The following is an 18,061-nucleotide window of genomic DNA, read 5'->3' on the forward strand; positions in this document are numbered from 1 at the left end:
TTATAGTATGTATATAAAACAATATGTGGTAGTTATCGGCAATCACAGAAAAATCAAAAAGTCTGTAAGTAAAATTGTTAGAGCAAGAAGTGAACAAATACAATTGAAGAAGTCTGTTACTTGTGGCACTGCCATCATTTCCAGTGGGTGTTCCATTTCCACTGCTGTGAGTTGTACACAGTCAAAACTTATCCATACTTATCAAGGCATGTGGACAGTTTTGTTAGTTGTAGCTGTTGTAAATCAACCACAAAGGTACGACATTCCTCCTTGGTCATGTGTAAATAAATTAATAGAAAGAGTAAACAAAGAGATAGATACTGTATGCAGAAAGTTTCTGTATGTGAACTTAATAAATGTAAGCATTTTAGACAGGTCCATTCACACCAGCCATGGCCTTCATTTAAATCACAGTGGGAAACAATTTTTGGTTGAAGAAATCTGTCGTCTAGCAAATTGGAATCACAATAGGCCTAACATAGAAGCAGTCCAAAGTACTTTAGACAAATGGGCCATAAAGAAAGATGCAATGTCTTATAAAAAGGGTGAAAGACATTTTTTAGGGAAGTAGACTGTATCACAAAAAAATGTGATGCAGAATTAAATTGCAAATATAGACTGAAGATTGTACACCAGAATGTACAGTCATTAACAAACAAAGTTGATGAAATAAATATACTCCTCAATAGTGAATGGAAAGATGTTTAAGTGTTATGTTTTTGTGAGCATTGGTTACAAAATGAGTATTTTCAGTACTTAAAAATATTACATTTTAACCTTGCAAACTGCTTTTGTAGAATGGAATCAAAACATGGGGAACTTGTATATATGTAAAAGAAAATGTAGATTATAAGAGTATAACATCTGTTTGTAGACTTGGTTGTGAAAGAGACTTTGAAATCTCAGCTGTAGAGTTAATGTCTGAAAACACTATTATTTTATGTGTGTATAGATCTCTTGTTAGCAACATAAGTGTTTTTTTTTTTTTTTTTTCAAAAAATTGGACCTTGCTTTAGGCAAACTTAAGACAACTGGGAAAACAGTGGTACTATGTGGTGATTTTAATATTGACTTTCTGAGCCATAGCCCTCACAGGGAAACGTTTTTAAATATTATAAAAGCCTACAATCTTTGTCTTACTGTTATCTCTCAAACACATGTAACTAAAACTAGTGTCACTCTCCTTGATCAGGTATGTGTAAACATGGACAAGTGTACATCAGAAAACTTTGATACCAGCTATAGTGACCACCTTTCGCAATTACTGACCATACCTGTAAATCACATTTTGACCAGTATAGAAAATGTTATCCATAAAAGAATATATAGTGGGAAAAATATTGAATGCTTCCAGTACCTAATCAGTGAACAATCTTGGAGAGACGTATATGATACCTCTAATGCTAATGAAAAGATGGAACATTTTTTGAACATTTTCAAGCATAATTTTGAAATAGCTTTTCCACAAAGGAAAGTTATTTCCAAGAGCACAGATAGATTCAGAAACTGGATTACACCAGGCATCAGAGTATCTTGTAAAAGGAAGCGGGAACTTTTTCTGCAGTCAAAAACTAACAGCAGTCCAGCATTTATTAATTATTTCAAAAAATACAAGCTAGTTTTGAAATGCATCATAAAGGAGGCAAAAATTAAGGTAAATGACAAATATATTATGAAGTCATCCAATAAAACTAAGTCCATGTGGAAAGCTGTGCAGGATCTTACTGGGAAGAAGACGACTCACAAAAATATTGTGATATCACATGATGGCAAGAGTGTCACTTACCCTAGGGAAGTTGCAAATAGTTTCAATTCTTACTATGCAACTATTGCTGGGAAATTAGTGAAGGAAAAATTTGGAAATCTACCTAATACAACATGGAAAGAACTTTCATCTATTGAAATAAATAATATATCTTTGTTCCACAGTCCAGTAAGCCCAACAGAGCACCTAAATACCATTAATTCACTGAAGAGTAAGTATTCAACTGGTATTGATGATATTCCAGATTATATTATAAAAATAACAGCAAGACAAATACTTTCACCTTTATTGGAAATATACAATTCATCCTTATCATGTGGTGTCTTCCCTCAGCAACTGAAAATGGCAAAAGTAATACCCCTATATAAAAAAGGTGATCATCAATGTATGGGTAACTATAGGCCTGTGTCTCTATTGTCAGGGTTTTCGAAAATTATTGAAAAAGTGTTCCTTTCAAAACTAATTACATTCTTCGACAAGAATAATATTATTTCTGGATGTCAACATGGCTTCAGACCACAGAGATCAATTGAAACTGCCACTTTCAATCTGATAAACCATGTCTTAAATGCAGTGGACAAACACAGAAATATCTCAGGTTTATTCTTGGACCTAACAAAAGCTTTTGATGTGATTGATCATTCTATACTCCTGAGGAAGCTCGAACGGTATGGTGTAAGAGGTGTGCCAAATCAGTGGATCAAATCATATTTGGAATATCGTTCTCAGGTAACTGAAATTAAGTACACAGAAGGACATGAACTCCAGGTACACGTTTCAGAACCATGTGGACTAACTCATGGTGTTCCACAGGGCTCCATTTTAGGTCCCTTTCTTTTTTTGGTCTACATTAATGATTTCCCATCACACATTAGGGATTCTGAACCAGTACTGTTTGCAGATGACACCAGTCTATTGATTGAAGGGAATAATGAAGACAATCTTACTGCATCTGCAAAAGATATTACAAAAGGAATGTCTGAATGGTTTACCAGAAACAGGCTAATAGCTAATCCCCAAAAAACGGTACTCATGAATTTCCACACTGATCAAAATAAAAATCCGGCACAACCTGTAATATGTATAGATAACCAAAACATTAGTTCTGTCAATGAAACTAAATTTCTTGGGATTCATATCCAGGAAAATCTTAAATGGAACACTCATATCACAGCCCTAAATTCAAAACTAGCAAAAATGAGCTATGTGGTAAGAATTCTCTGCAACAGTACTAGTGCAGAAACAGTTAGGGCTGTATACTTTGCTCGTGTACATTCAATACTGAAGTACGGTATCATTTTCTGGGGAAATGTACATCAGGCCATAACAGTTTTCAGGAAACAAAAGGCAATTATAAGAATAATGAGAGAAGTGAGCAGCAGAAAACCATGCGAACCTTTCTTTAAAGATCTAAAGATCCTACCCCTTCCCTGCATTTACATACTGGAAGCAGTCACACATGTCAAAAAAAGCATACTGAGAAAAGAAAACCTTTTTCCTCAAAACAAAAGTATCCATGATTACAGTACCAGGTCAGACAGTGACATACATGTCAATCATTGTAACACCACATTATGCCAAAAAGGTGTATATCATGCAGGAACAAAACTTTACAACAGATTACCAAGACATATAAAATCTCTTACTGAACTACAAAGCTTTAAAAAGTCTGTGACATCCTACCTTCTGAAAAACTGCTACTATTGTGTCGCACAGTATCTTACGCAAGAAAAAATGTAATTTGTATCTTTAATCATAGAAATAAGTTATAAGTATACAGTATTTCAAAAATTTGTAATTATTAACTGTATAGATCCAATTTGACATAAAAATTTATAAAATTTATGTTTGATATTTGTAAATCCAATAGCTAAAAAGGTTTTCTGTCCAATATCCTGTGCACAATATATGTACTTAAAAAGAGATTTAAATATAATAGAGGGAAACATTCCACGTGGGAAAAATATATCTAAAAACAAAGATGATGAGACTTACCAAACAAAAGTGCTGGCAGGTCGATGGACACACAAACATACACACAAAATTCAAGCTTTCGCAACAAACAGTTGCTTCATCAGGAAAGAGGGAAGGAGAGGGAAAGACAAAAGGATGTGGGTTTTAAGGGAGAGGGTAAGGAGTCATTCCAATCCTGGGAGCGGAAAGACTTACACCTTAGGGGGGAAAAAGGACAGATATATACTCGCACACACACACACACACACATATATATTCATCCGCACATACACAGACACAAGCAGACATTTGTAAAGGCCTTTACAAATGCCTTTACTAATGTCTGCTTGTGTCTGTGTATGTGCGGATGGATGTGTATGACTCCTTACCCTCTCCCTTAAAACCCACATCCTTTTGTCTTTCCCTCTCCTTCCCTCTTTCCTGATGAAGCAACTGTTTGTTGCGAAAGCTTGAATTTTGTGTGTATGTTTGTGTTTGTTTGTGTGTCTATCGACCTGCCAGCACTTTTGATTGGTAAGTCTCATCATCTTTGTTTTTAGACATAAAAAGAGATTTATATGGACAAATAAATAAATAAATAAATAAATTACTATTGTTAGGTTAGACCCCATTTTATGGTAATAACTACCTATCTTTTTCTAAATTGTTGATATTCCTACCTGAAGATTCCATTGTTTGAGTTTACATATTGCCTTTCTGTCATTTGGAGATAGTGCATGGAGCTGTGGAGATGCTAGAAAATAAGGATGCCAAGTGGAGAAATGGGAACATTTCAGACATATTCTTCTGTTTCAGTTCAATAGATGTGTGATAGCAGAGGTGGCCAGAAACGTTTGAGTCATGTATGAGAACAATGCCACTGGTTAGAGAATGACAAGAAAATAGTTTTCCTGTTTTAAAGAGGATCTTTTTCTTATGTGTGACTCTCCACATTCAGGAACATTTACAGGGTATTATGAAAGTAGTTTAAATCCATTAACCCACAATGATGCATGTAGTTGTACATGAGCTGGCAAACACAATTAACTGTGATCATTCCACCATTGTGCTACATTTGCATGCTGTGGGGAAGGTTAAAAAATTCATTCTGTAATGATGTCATCAATGAATCTGAACCAGGTGAGGGATTTAGGATTCTGGGAGTTCAGGAAGGATTCCTCTACATTGCCCCTGAATAGGTTGGTATAGGATGGTGCCGTGCGAGTGCCCATAGCTGTACCCTGGATTTTTTTATAGGTAATGCCTTCAAAGGAGAAGTAATTGTGGGTGAACATGTAGTTGATCATGGTAACTAGGAAGATGATTGTTGGTTCAGAATCTGTTGGGCATCAGGAAAGGTACTGTTCAATAGTGGTAAGGCCATGGGCATTATGGGTATTAGTGTACAGGGAGGTGGCATCAATAGTGATGAGCAGGGCACCGTGTGGTAAAGAAAGAGGAACCATGGAGAGTTGGTGGAGGAAATGGTTGGTGTCTTTTATATAGGAGGGTAGGTTCTGTGTAATAGGCTACAGGTGTTGGTAAATGAGAGCAGAGAGCAGCTTGAGAGGATCAGCTCTAAAAGTTCTTCACCTACATCTGCATGGACACCCTGGAAATCACATTTAAGTGCCTGGCACAGGGTTCATCGAACCACCTTTACAATTCTCTATTATTCCAATCTCATATAGTGTGCAGAAAGAACAAACACCTATATCTTTCTGTACAAGCTCTGATTTCCCTTATTTTATTGTGATGATCTTTTCTCCCTATGTATATCAGTGTCAGCAAAATATTTTCACATTCAGAAGAGAAAGTTGGTGATTGGAATGTCGTGAGAAGATTCTGTTGCAACAAAAAATGCCTTTGTTTTAATGATGTCCAGCCCAAATTCTGTATCATTTCAGTGACACTCTCTCCCAAAGTTCACAATAATACAAAACATGCTGCCCTTCTTTGAACTTTTTCAGTGTACTCCATCAATCCGAGCTGGTAAGGATCCCACACCATGCAGCAGTATTCTGAAAGAGGATGGACAAATGAAGCGTAGGCAGTCTCCTTAGTGGATCTGTTACATTTTCTAAATGTCCTGCCAGTAAAACACAGTCTTTGGTTCACCTTGTCCACAACATTTTCTATATGTTCCTTCCAATTCAAGTTGTTCATAATTGTAATTCCTACATATTTAGTTGAATCTATGGCCTTTAGATTTGACTGATTTATTGTGTCACTAACATTTAATGGATTTCTTTTAGCACTCATGTGACCCCACTTTTCGTTATTTAGGGTCAACTGCCAATTTTTGCACCACTCAGATAGCTTTTCTATTTCATTTTGCAATCTGTTTTGATCTTCTGATGACTTTATTAGTTGATAGACGACAGTGTCATCTGCAAAAAAAAAAAAAAAAAAAAAAAAAACTAAGATGGCTGCTCAGATTGTCATCCAAATCTTTTATATAGATAAGGAACAGCAAAGGGCTTATAACACTACCTTGGGGAATGCCAGAAATCACTTGTGTTTTGCTCAATGACTTTCTGTCAGTTGCTACGAACTGTGAACTCTGACAGGAAATCACAAATCCAGTCACATAACTAAGACAATATTCTATAAACACGCAATTTTACTACAAGCTGCTTGTGTGGTACAGTGTCAAAAGCTTTCCAGAAATCCAGAGATACAGAATCAATCTGAAATCCCTTGTCAATAGCATTCAACACTTCATGCGAATAAAGAGCTAGTTGTGTTTCACAAGAACGATGTTTTCTAAATCCATTTTGACTGTGTGTCAATAGACCATTTTCTTTGAGGTAATTCATAATGTTTGAACACAATATATGTTCCAAAATTATGCCGCATATCGACATTAATCATATGGGCCCTTAATTCAGTGGGTTACTCCTACTATTTTCCTTGGTTATTGGTGTGACCCGTGCAACTTTCCAGTGTTTGGGTACTGATCTTTTGTCAAATGAACAATTGTATGTGATGGTTAAGTAAGGAGTTAATGCATCAGCATACTCTGAAAGGAACATAATTGGTATACAGTGTGGACCAGAAGACTTGCTTTTATTAAATGATTTAAGTTGCCTCACTACTCCGAGGATATTTACTTCTATGTTACTCATGTTGGCAGCTGTTCTTCATTCAAATTCTGGAATATTTATTAAACACACAAACAAAGTTGACACTCGGCACCCTGGCTGATGGGAGCGGCTGTAAATGGGAAATGCCTTTGCAGTCGCTCCCATCAGCCACTGTGCTGAGTGCCAACTTTGTTTGCACGTACAATACTTCGTCTTCCTTTTTAAAGGCATTTCAGAAGGCGGTGTTTAGTAACTCTGCTTTGGCAGCACTGTCTTTGATAGTATCTTCATTGCTATCATGCAGAAAAGGCCTTGATTGTTTCTTGCTGCTAGAGTACTTCACATATGACCAGAATCTCTTTGGATTTTCTGCCAGGTTTTGAGACAAAGTGTTAGAACTTCAAGTTTAACATATATATTTCGGAATGACGCAACAACACATATAAGTCACAGAGTAAGTTGACATGTGTATTCATTAGCATTCGAATAAGCACTGAGTCCCAGTCTAGTGGCCGCTGCTCGGCTGGCCGCTTAGGTGGCGAATTTGCTGCATGGCTGGCAGACAGCGCCGCACGTAGAGGACGCACGTAATTGCGCGGCGGCACTTTGAATGACCGGCGAGTCACAACACAAAGTTTTGCTGTGGAAACTATTATAGGCATCTTGCATTGAAGTCCCTGCTAAATTTCAAGCCTCTGTAAAAGATCGCCAATCCTGAGGATTGTGCATCTGTTTAAATTTGGTATGTTTGTTTTGTTGCTTCTGCAACAGTATTCTGACCCATTTTGTGTACCAAGGAGGATCAGCTCTGGTATCTGTTAATTTGTTTGGCATTAATCTCTCAATTTCTGTCAATACTATTTCTCTGAATTCAAGCCACATCTGGTCTACACTTATACTATTAATTTGGAAGGAGTGGAGATTGTGTCTCAGGAAGGCATCAACTGAATTTTTATCTGCGTTTTTGAATAGGTATATTTGTCTTTTATTTTTGGAGGATTTGGGGGATAAAATATTCAGTCTCGCTTTGACAACCCTGTATCTGTTTTGATGCTCATTATTAACTCAGGATTATTTGTTGCTAAGAGTTCAAGTACATTTTCAAAACTTTTTACTATTCGCGTGGGTTTGTGAACAAACTGCTCAAAATAATTTTCAGATAATGGGTTTAGCATAATTTTGGATGTTGTTTTATGCATACCCTCATAATTAAACATACATTTTCGTGAACATATTGAGGGTAAATTAAAGTCACCACCAACTATAATTGTATGAGTCAGGTACGTGATTGAAATCAAACTCAAGTTTTCTTTGAACCTTTCAGCAACTGTCTCATTTGAATTGGGAGGTCAGTAAAAGGATCCAATTATTATTTTTTTCAGTTTTCAACAATGAGCTCTGCCCATACTAACTCACAGGAACTATCTACTTCAATTTCGCAACAAGATAAACTACTTGTAACAGCAACAAACAAGCCACCGCCAACCGTGTTTAGCCTTTCCTTTCAGAACACCTTTAATTTCTTCACAAAAATTTCAGCTGAGCTTATCTCTGGCTTTAGATAGCTTTCAGTGCCTACAATGATTTGAGAATCAGTGCTTTCTATTAGCCCTTGGAGCTCTGCTACTTTCCCAATACAGCTACGACAATTTACCACAGTGATATCTATGGTTCCTGTATCTACATTCTTCCTGTGTTTGTCCTTCACCCTTTGTGGCTGAAGCCCTTCTTGTGTTTTCATGAGACTCTCTAATCTAAAAAACCATCCAGTCCATGCCACACAGCCCCTGCTACCCGTGTAGCCACTTCCTGCATATAATGGACACCTGACCTATTCAGCAGAACCCAAAACCCAATCACCTTTGTTGTATGTAACATCACATGTCTGATAAACAATTAATAACAAGAAAGTTTTGAGCTTATTGAGTGTTACATTTGCTGAATGTAACAAATACTAAAACCTAAATATGAAAATATATTTCACAAAACTGTCTGTATCATTTTAGAAAGAACTCAACACATTTGATGCACCTAACAGTTATGCTGGTTAAGACATGATAACACCACTTCATATCAAAACTGAAACAGCAGTCTGTGATGCTCCATTGGAAGATATTTAATCTTCCAGAAAGATTTTGGTAGCTTCTTTTACAATGCAAAAAGAAGTCTTACATTAATTACTCTCAAAGGGTAAAACAGGAACTAGTGAGCAGTACAGAGGTCTTCTGCACAAATCGGAATATATAGTTTGCAAAACACAAAATAATGTTTTATGCAGGAACAACACAGAACATCAAGATGCATTAATGATGTGATCTTGTGATATTTCACACAAATCGTTACCACATATACTTGTGTCAGTATATAAAAATTAAGAGTTCTCAGCCAAACTGAGACCCGATTTATATTTATTTAAAAATTTGAATAAAATCACAATTTTTAACATAAATGTAGCCCAATACCACAAATATCAAACACAACATTACTCTCAATAACAAATGAAACTAGGCATTTTTACCATAATCAGTTTTCAACAACTAGTTACAAACTTTTCTGGAAATCAGTTTCTTTAGCTGCAGTTCTCAGTAACTTAAAAGATTTCTCAAAAATTTATTGAATGCCTTGTGTGACCTGGACTGAAAGACAAAGCATTGTCATCAAGAAATCTACACATTCTGCTTCTAACATTACACAGTGTTTTATTATTTTCCCCTATATTTGTTAATATTACTACACAGAAGACTTCATAGTAACATACTGGAATTTTACAGTTTTAATGGAGATTTGTATTTGACTTTGAATGTAGTAAGCTCCAGCCACAATAAAATCAAAATTTATGATAGAAAGCCCTGTTATCTAAGGCTCTTTATTTTCTTTGTAACTAAGAAACGGTTTCACTTGTTGTGAATAAGTGAAACCTTTTCTCTAGCGTATTTAGTTATAGGATGAAAAAAATTGAATAGAACAATGAAGAAAATATCTGTAGAGCTATATTAGTCTGATTCAGACTATATTAAACTTATGAAACTAGTGCCAAACTTTAATAATCTCTAAGATGTTTATATTACTGATTTAGTGCATAATTTCATAGTGTATTTCTATAAATTTAATTAACAAAACAGATGAACATAACCGTGATTTTAATCATGAGTAATATAGTTTCCTCAACTATTTACAACAGTCTGCCAACACTTGGACAACTTTCTGATTCTGTTGCTGTAGAAATAATGTGATTTTGGAGTGAAGAACTGACTGAGGCATGTATGGAGCACTTTTACACGTGTAAAGAAGTTCCTTGAAAGTTGTTTGATCGAGAATGGAAAAGGTGAAAATTTGGTGACACAAGGTCAAGTTACTAAGGTGGGTTCAAAATGGCTTCCCAACCCAACGCCTGTATAGTGCGTTTTGTCAGTCTAGCAGAATGTGGGCGAGCATTATTGTTGATTAGCATCGCTTCACATAGTCTTCATGGTCATTGTTCTTGGACTGCATCTGCAAAACATCTCAATTGCTGACATTGTCAGCAGTGATGGTTATATCTCAGAGAAGCAATTCATAGTACAACACCCCTCACTGTTCCACCAGATATGTGACATTATTTTTGTGGATACTGGCTAATCTCCATACAGCGAGTTACTGCTTTGAATGTGCACAACCATTCCTTTCGCTTCCTTATGTTAGCATAAAGATACCATTTCTTGTCACCAGTAATAAAACAGGATATGAATGGTCAGTGCTGTACATGAGACAATTGATGATGAGTAAGCAGAGATGCACATATGGGCACCCCCTAAATTTAGTGATTTTGGCATAGCATACACCGGATTTTTTAACCTTCCCCACAGCATGCAAATGTAGCACAATGGTGGAATGATCACAGTTAACTGTGTTTGCCAGCTCATGTACACTGACATGCATCACTGTGGGTTAATGGATATAAACTACTTTCATAATACCCTGTAGATGTTCCTGAATGTGGAGAGTCACACATATGAAAAAGATCCTCTTTAAAACAGGAAAACTATTTTCTTGTCATTCTCTAACCAGTGGCATTGTTCTCATACATGACTCAAACGTTTCTGGCCACCTCTGCTATCACACATCTATTGAACTGAAACAGAAGAATATGTCTGAAATGTTCCCATTTCTCCACTTGGCATCCTTATTTTCTAGCATCTCCACAGCTCCATGCACTATCTCCAAATGACAGAAAGGCAATATGTAAAATCAAACAATGGAATCTTCAGGTAGGAATATCAACAATTTAGAAAAAGATAGATAGTTATTACCATAAAATGGGGTCAAACCTAACAATAGTAACTTGCACCTACAACTAACAAAACAAAACTGTCTACATGCCTTGATAAGTATGGATAAGTTTTGACTGTGTACAACTCACAGCAGTGGAAATGGAACACCCACTGGAAATGATGGCAGTGCCACAAGTAACAGACTTCTTCAACTGTATTTGTTCACTTCTTGCTCTAACAATTTTACTTACAGACTTTTTGATTTTTCTGTGATTGCCGATAACTACCACATATTGTTTTATATACATACTATAACACTTACTTTTATTTGTTGTATCTGCCATGAATTTACAAATAAGAGCAGAGATGTATTGTTATGTAGTAGCTGCATGGCAGTGCTTGAGGATACGGGTTTCCACAGAAGTAATTAATTGTCATGTTCCTTTGTAACCAGTTTTTCTACTGAATTGTTTTTTGATATGTTGCAAGTGTAACATGAATATAGCCGAGGTATGCTGAACATGATAAAACACTGCACTGCAGACTAGCATGTGACAGTCATTCACAGCCTGGATGTCTCAGCATATGCAAGCCATGAGATTTGGCATCCTGGCACTCATCCAGTACGATGTCACACGGATGATGATGAGTTGTATTTCCAGAGGCCTGACTACCTCTGTGGATCTCCAGATGTAGCAGGTAATTGATGCCACTGGTGGTTAGACCTTATACTAGCAACATCTCTGATATTGAACTTTCACTTTGTATTACATTTGATACAATTGTATATTTGTTAATTGAAAATCTACATTATGTCATTGTATTTTACATTTTATCTATTGGATTCATGCTACCTAACAATACATGTAAATTTGAAAAAAGCTGAAACAAATCAGTTCAAACAGATATAAAAGTGGTGTCATATTATGCGACTATTGGAGAAAATGTTCCAGCATAACCAAAAGGGCTGACACGAAGATGAAGAATGGAAGAGCAGAGAAGGCTGTGAGACGAAATCATCCAACAGCTTGCTGCTGACTGGGACTACACCACGGCAGGAGCAGCCTCTTCAAGAAGAGAACGTAAGCAACCCTCCTGCCAGCCTTTGCCACACAGTAGTAGACTGGCACTACCAGAACAGTTATTAGTGTTCCATACCCATTGCTTACATGGACAACGTATATAGTGAAGGACACTGACTTACTTTCATGTCACCCATTTCTTGTGACAACCCACTGTAAATACCAAGTTTGGTATTGTGAATTTTCTTTATTGCTATAAAACCATTAATGTGATTTGCTTGAATTGCCACAGAGGAGCATTCCCTTCATAACTCAGTAGCACCCATGTCTGGAGCAACTGAATTACATTCTCCACCAGGATTTTGACTACTTCTTGTTGTGCCCTGAAATGAGTGGTATTCTGCCATAGACAATGGTATTTTGCTGTCCATCAGACCTACACAATATACTCATCTATCCCTTCAAAACCCCTTCTCCCAACCCCTTACCTCATGGCTCATATTCCTGTAATAGACCCTGATGCAAGACCTGTCGCATACATCCTCCCACCACCACCTACTCCAGTGTGGTCACAACCATTACCTATCCCATCAGCTACCTATGAAAACAGTCACATGATTTACAAGCTAAGCTGCAAATATTGTGCTGCATTCTATGTGGGTGTGACTACCAACAAGTTGTCTGTCCATATGAATGGCCACTAACAAACTGTGGCCAAGAAACAACTGGACCATCCTGCTGCTGAGCATGCCACCCAGCACATCATTCTTGATTTCAATGACTGCTTAACAGCCTGTGCCATGTGGATACTTTCGTTCAACAACAGCTTTTCTGAATGTGCAAGTGGCAATTCTACCTGCAATATATCCTATGTTTCTGTAACCTTCCTGGCATCAGCTTTCATTAGTCACTGCCCTGCTCTCTGTCTAACCTCTAGACTGCACCTAGCTGCCCTACCCCCTTTCCACCTCATCCCTGCACGCTCCCCATCAGAACTTCACCAGCCCCACTACCTACTGTGCTATCCCTCCCCCATTCTCAGTCCGGCACACAGTTTTAATGTGCCAGGAAGTTTCATATCAGTGCACACTCCACTGCAGAGGGAAAATCTCATTCTGTGGCTAAGCCATGTCTCCGCAATACCCTTTCTTTCAGGAGTGCTAGTTCTGCAAGGTTCACAGGAGAGCTTCTGTAAAGTTTGGGAGGTAGGAGACGAGGTACTGGCAGAAGTAAAGCTGTGAGTATGGGGCGTGAGTCATGTTTGGTAGCTCAATTGGTAGAGCACTTGCCCGCGAAAGGCAAAGGTCCCGAGTTCGAGTCTCGGTCGGGCACACAGTTTTAATCTGCCAGGAAGTTTCGACATCTTTACAATCTGGATTGAGGGTGAGGACACCCTATCCACATTCCTCCAGAACCTGAACAGCTTCTCCCCCATTCACTTCACGTGGTCCTACTCAACCCAGCAAGCCACCTTCCTAGATGCTGACCTTCACCTCAAAGAGGGCTACATCAGTACCTCTATCCATATCAAACCTACTAAGCACCAGCAATACCTTCACTTCAACAGCTGCCACCCATTACATACAAAGAAGTCCCTTCCATACAGGCTGGCCATCTATGGCCATTGCATCTGCAGTGACAAGTGGTCCCTCTCAAAATACACCTAGGGTCTCACTGAGACATTTACGGACCATAATTATCCTCCCAACCTTGTACAAAAACAAATCGCCCATCCCTTATCTTTCCAGTCACCCACCACTTCCCAAAGACCCACCATTTGGCCACAGAGGAGCATTCCAGCACCCATGACTGGAGCAACTGAATTCTCAGAAAGGACCATCCCACCACTTGGAAGACCACAATTTGACCCCTTTCAAAGTCAATCATTTTGCTGTAAAAATCTTGAATCGTCTCTGTGACATGTTTTCCTGCTTGCTTCAGATGTTTGCACCACACACAAAAAATTTTGAGGGCCTCTCCAGCGCATACTTCTTCACAATCATACAATACATGGCATGCACTTAAATGGAAAGGGAAAACCTATTTTAAGGAAAAAAAACTGCATATTTAATAAGCAGCGATCATTGTTTGCCCCAGTGTACAGATATTAAGATGTAAAGGAACACCCTCCTCTAGCATTACTTTTCTTCAACAGAAGTAGTCGATACCAGAACTAATTTTTGAGTTTTTAACAAGTTAATATTATCTCAGCTGTTTTTCTGAAAAATTTCATATGATTTTGTATACAATGTGTTATATTTCAAACTAATATCTATAAAAAGAAATTACTTTATTTTTGTTGTTACAATCAATATGTATTACCTCTGAATGTACAGCTGAAATTATTTTTTTTTTTTAGAAACAATTGAAACTATCAAATATTTGGCACACTTAAAATTTCTGTTACTTATTACACGATTTGGTGCTATTTATTATGTTTATTTCTGGATTCATTTATAAAATAATAATATAAATTAAAATAAATTCATTTGTCAAGAAAATTTGTAAACCCTTTGGAATATTGTTATTACCATAGAGTGAAGTGGTAGTAGGCATGCTTTTGTTGTGACCGGACATGTTATTTTATTTGGGAAGAACAATGTAATTTCGGCTTTGTTGATGTGAAAATTCAAAAGATAGTGCAATATAGAAAAATGGGAGAGTATAAATTATCATGAAAAAAAATTGCACAGGCTTACTTCAACGTTAATTATGTCAACTAGATCCATGAGATCCTAAAATATGAAAATTCCAGCTTCACGAGTTAGCCCCTAGACATGAAGAACTGGAGCCAACTACAAGAAAAGAAGATAAGTAAAAAGTTTATTGTAAATCTTACTCCTCTCGTATTTTTGAAAAAAAGAGACCATTCCATCGAAAATAGTAGTGACAACAACAACAAAGTTTGAGGGAGGGGCAGATTACGAAGACTCTACTTTGAACCAAAAAAAGCCCTCAAATGCAAAAATCTGGGCTACAACACTTTGTCTCCTGTACCCCTCCCTGATTTGAAGAGCAAACAGGCTATTCAGAGGTGCCAAAAGGAAACACTGATGGATCATCAACTACAGTAGCAACTAAAGAAGATGCAGAACACTGGAGCCATCAGCAACAGCAACCACACAACAGATGGGCCCAATATCTGAGGGACCTACAGCCCCAACAGCAACATACTGTCAAGCTAGGTGCCTGACTCCTGGGACGCCTTGCTGTGTTAAGTGAGGTTTTTTTTTTTTTTTTTGACATTGTGTCAGCAGAGGAAGGTGCCAGAAAAATACGTAAGTGAAAGTACTCAATTCAGTTGCTAGGGTAAAACAACCGGTATTGCCAAATGTTCCAATTTTAGTGATGTAACCTGTAAAAAGTAATGCAGTGTAACTAAAGCATGCAGAGCTAGTTAAATTCTTATTGCATCACTGGAAGAGGAATCATGAAAATTAAAGACAACAGAATACTTCCGCACAATACATAAATTATAATGCAGATGAGTTAGAGGTAATTTTGTAGGAACATAAGCCAAGTATCATAGTAGTCACAGAACACGATCTTGGAGAAAACCAGATGGTGATCCACAGCTTGAAACATTATGCAAATGTAAACAGTTTTTGCAGAACATTTCAGAAAGGTGGTGGAGCTGCCATCTTCGCTCACTACAAGTCAACTAAAGCCATCCAAAATATCACAAAATGCATTATGGAAATGAGCTTAGAAGCTGCTGCAGTGGAAATAAAAATTGCAGGGAACTTGTGCTGTGTATTAGATCTGAAATGTTTACCATATGATGAAGTAAAAACATTCTTTGAACAGCTAGAAGATACAATCCAAGAGTGTTCAAAAAAATATGCTTATTAAATTAATTGGGGATATGTACACAGATACGGGGAAAAATACAGAAAACCCTAAGACACTACAGGACTTATGGCATACTTTCAACATAAAAATAAAAATATATAGACCCACTAGGGTAACTAAGCATAGTGAAACTACTATTGATCACATAACAACAAATACTGCTGCATGCAGTGACACCCAGGTAATATACTCCATACAAGCAGACAGCTTTCCATCATGATTGACATTAACATAAAGACTGCTGGAAGTGAAAAAAAGATATAGGAGCAAAAAAAGGGGCAGATAAACTCACAAAAATTAATTCAAGTAAATAGGATGTTAATGGCAGAAGCAGCGTATTCAGACAATAATGCAAATACTAAATGGGATCAGCTTATAACCTTAATTAATAATTATTTTAATCTTACATGTCCTGTCACCACGAGGCTAGAAAACAATAAAAAAGAATAGGTACTGAATTGTTATCAGGGAAACAAAGGAATTATGCATTAGTAAATAAAGGAGGAAGTTACTCACCAAACAAAGGAATTATGCATCTGTACAGCTGTAAATAAAGGAGTAAATTACACACCAGACTTATGGTCTTTCATAAATGAAGTGACAGGTAAAAAAATTGACAGAGGACATCTGCACAATGAAAGATGGCAAAAGTGATGTAGATCCTGTATAAATTTAACAGATACTATATGACTGTAGCAGATCATTTGATAAATCAAAATAAAACACATGCAGAAAGTACAATGCCAAAAATTCCAGTATAAGCCATACATCTACATCTACATTTATATTGTGCAAACCACCATGAGGTGCATGGAATTGCATTCATACCAGCAACTGATTCAGAAGTTTCAAACCTAATAAAGAAACTGTCAAACGTACATGTAGCTTAGAAGGTGTTACATCATAGCTCATAAAGAAATGTAGGGAAACTATTCTAAAATTCTTGATACATGTGCTGAATGCTGCAACAGTGGAACATATATTTCCAGCTTCACTAAAAATGAGTAAAGTCAAGTCAGCATTTAAGAAAGGAAACAAAGGTGAATTAGGAAACTAAAAGACAGTATCAGTGATATCCACTTTTGCTAAAATATATGAAATGATAAAGTAGAATAGAAGTGCAAGTTTTATAAATAAATCTAAAATACTACACTGGCCACAACATGGTTTCAGAGAAGGGAAATCAAAATAATGGCTTGAACACATTTCATTATTTTGAGTTCAGTTGATAGGCAACAAAATAGTTTTAGGATCCTCATGTTCCAAACTAAAGCATTTAACTACATAAAACATTCCAGGTTAATCGAGAAACTCTGTCGTTACGGGACTCGAGGGAAGTGCTATGACAAAGTCAAATCATACATTACGAATAGAAAGAGTGCACAGAAATCAGACATGCTACTGAAAAAATACAATTAATCACAGATCTGAATGACAAATTGTCAGGTGGTGTGCCACACAGTTCCATGTATGGGTCAATACTGTTTATTCTCTACATATATGATTTCCCAGAATATATAAAACTGAAACTTACAATGTATGCCAATGACACTGCAATTATATGTGCTGCTGATACAAAGGGGTAGCTTGAAAAATATTCGCTCTTAAATACTAAAGCTGCAACTAAATAGCCAGTACAAAACTATGTTTTTCTAAATTAATCCACAACAAATGTACATGGTGTTCCAAACAGAACAGGGCAAAATGTATAGTTTAATATTAAATTAAATAGTGTGGCAGTTAAAGAAGTAGGCAGCCCTATTTTCCTAAGAACTATTATAGATAAGCTTTTGGCATGCGTGAGCACATATGCTGATCAGCCAGAACATTATGACCACTGTCCTGCTATCTATATAAACCCACCCAGGTGATAGCAACATCACTTGGCGAGGAATGACTGCTAGTCAGACACAAGCATAGTGCGTGTAGTATCAGTAAGCATGTTGTCCATGTGTAGAATGGGGAAGACACACAATCTGTCTGAATTTGACCAAGGGCACACTTTGATGCCTGGAGGCTCAACATGAGCATTTTGGAAACTCCACAACTCACCAGGTGTTCAAATAGTGGTGTAGTGAGTGTCTTCAACATGTGGAAAACCAATGGGAAACCACGTCCAAACATCATGGGACT

At 37.0% G+C, this 18,061-nt stretch overlaps 1 long non-coding RNA gene across 1 annotated transcript in view; it reads right to left on the reverse strand.

Annotated features, from left to right (window-relative positions):
• The window catches only part of LOC126106603 (uncharacterized), a 75,992-nt gene that overhangs the window by 41,172 nt on the left and 16,759 nt on the right, over window positions 1-18,061 (reverse strand). The window contains exon 2 of the long non-coding RNA XR_007523377.1: window positions 16,445-16,472. This is a non-coding gene — a long non-coding RNA (uncharacterized LOC126106603). The remainder of the gene's footprint in view (window positions 1-16,444; window positions 16,473-18,061) is intronic.

The sequence above is a fragment of the Schistocerca cancellata genome, chromosome 10 (genome assembly GCF_023864275.1).
Source record: "Schistocerca cancellata isolate TAMUIC-IGC-003103 chromosome 10, iqSchCanc2.1, whole genome shotgun sequence".
Taxonomy (NCBI): Eukaryota; Metazoa; Arthropoda; class Insecta; order Orthoptera; family Acrididae; genus Schistocerca; species Schistocerca cancellata.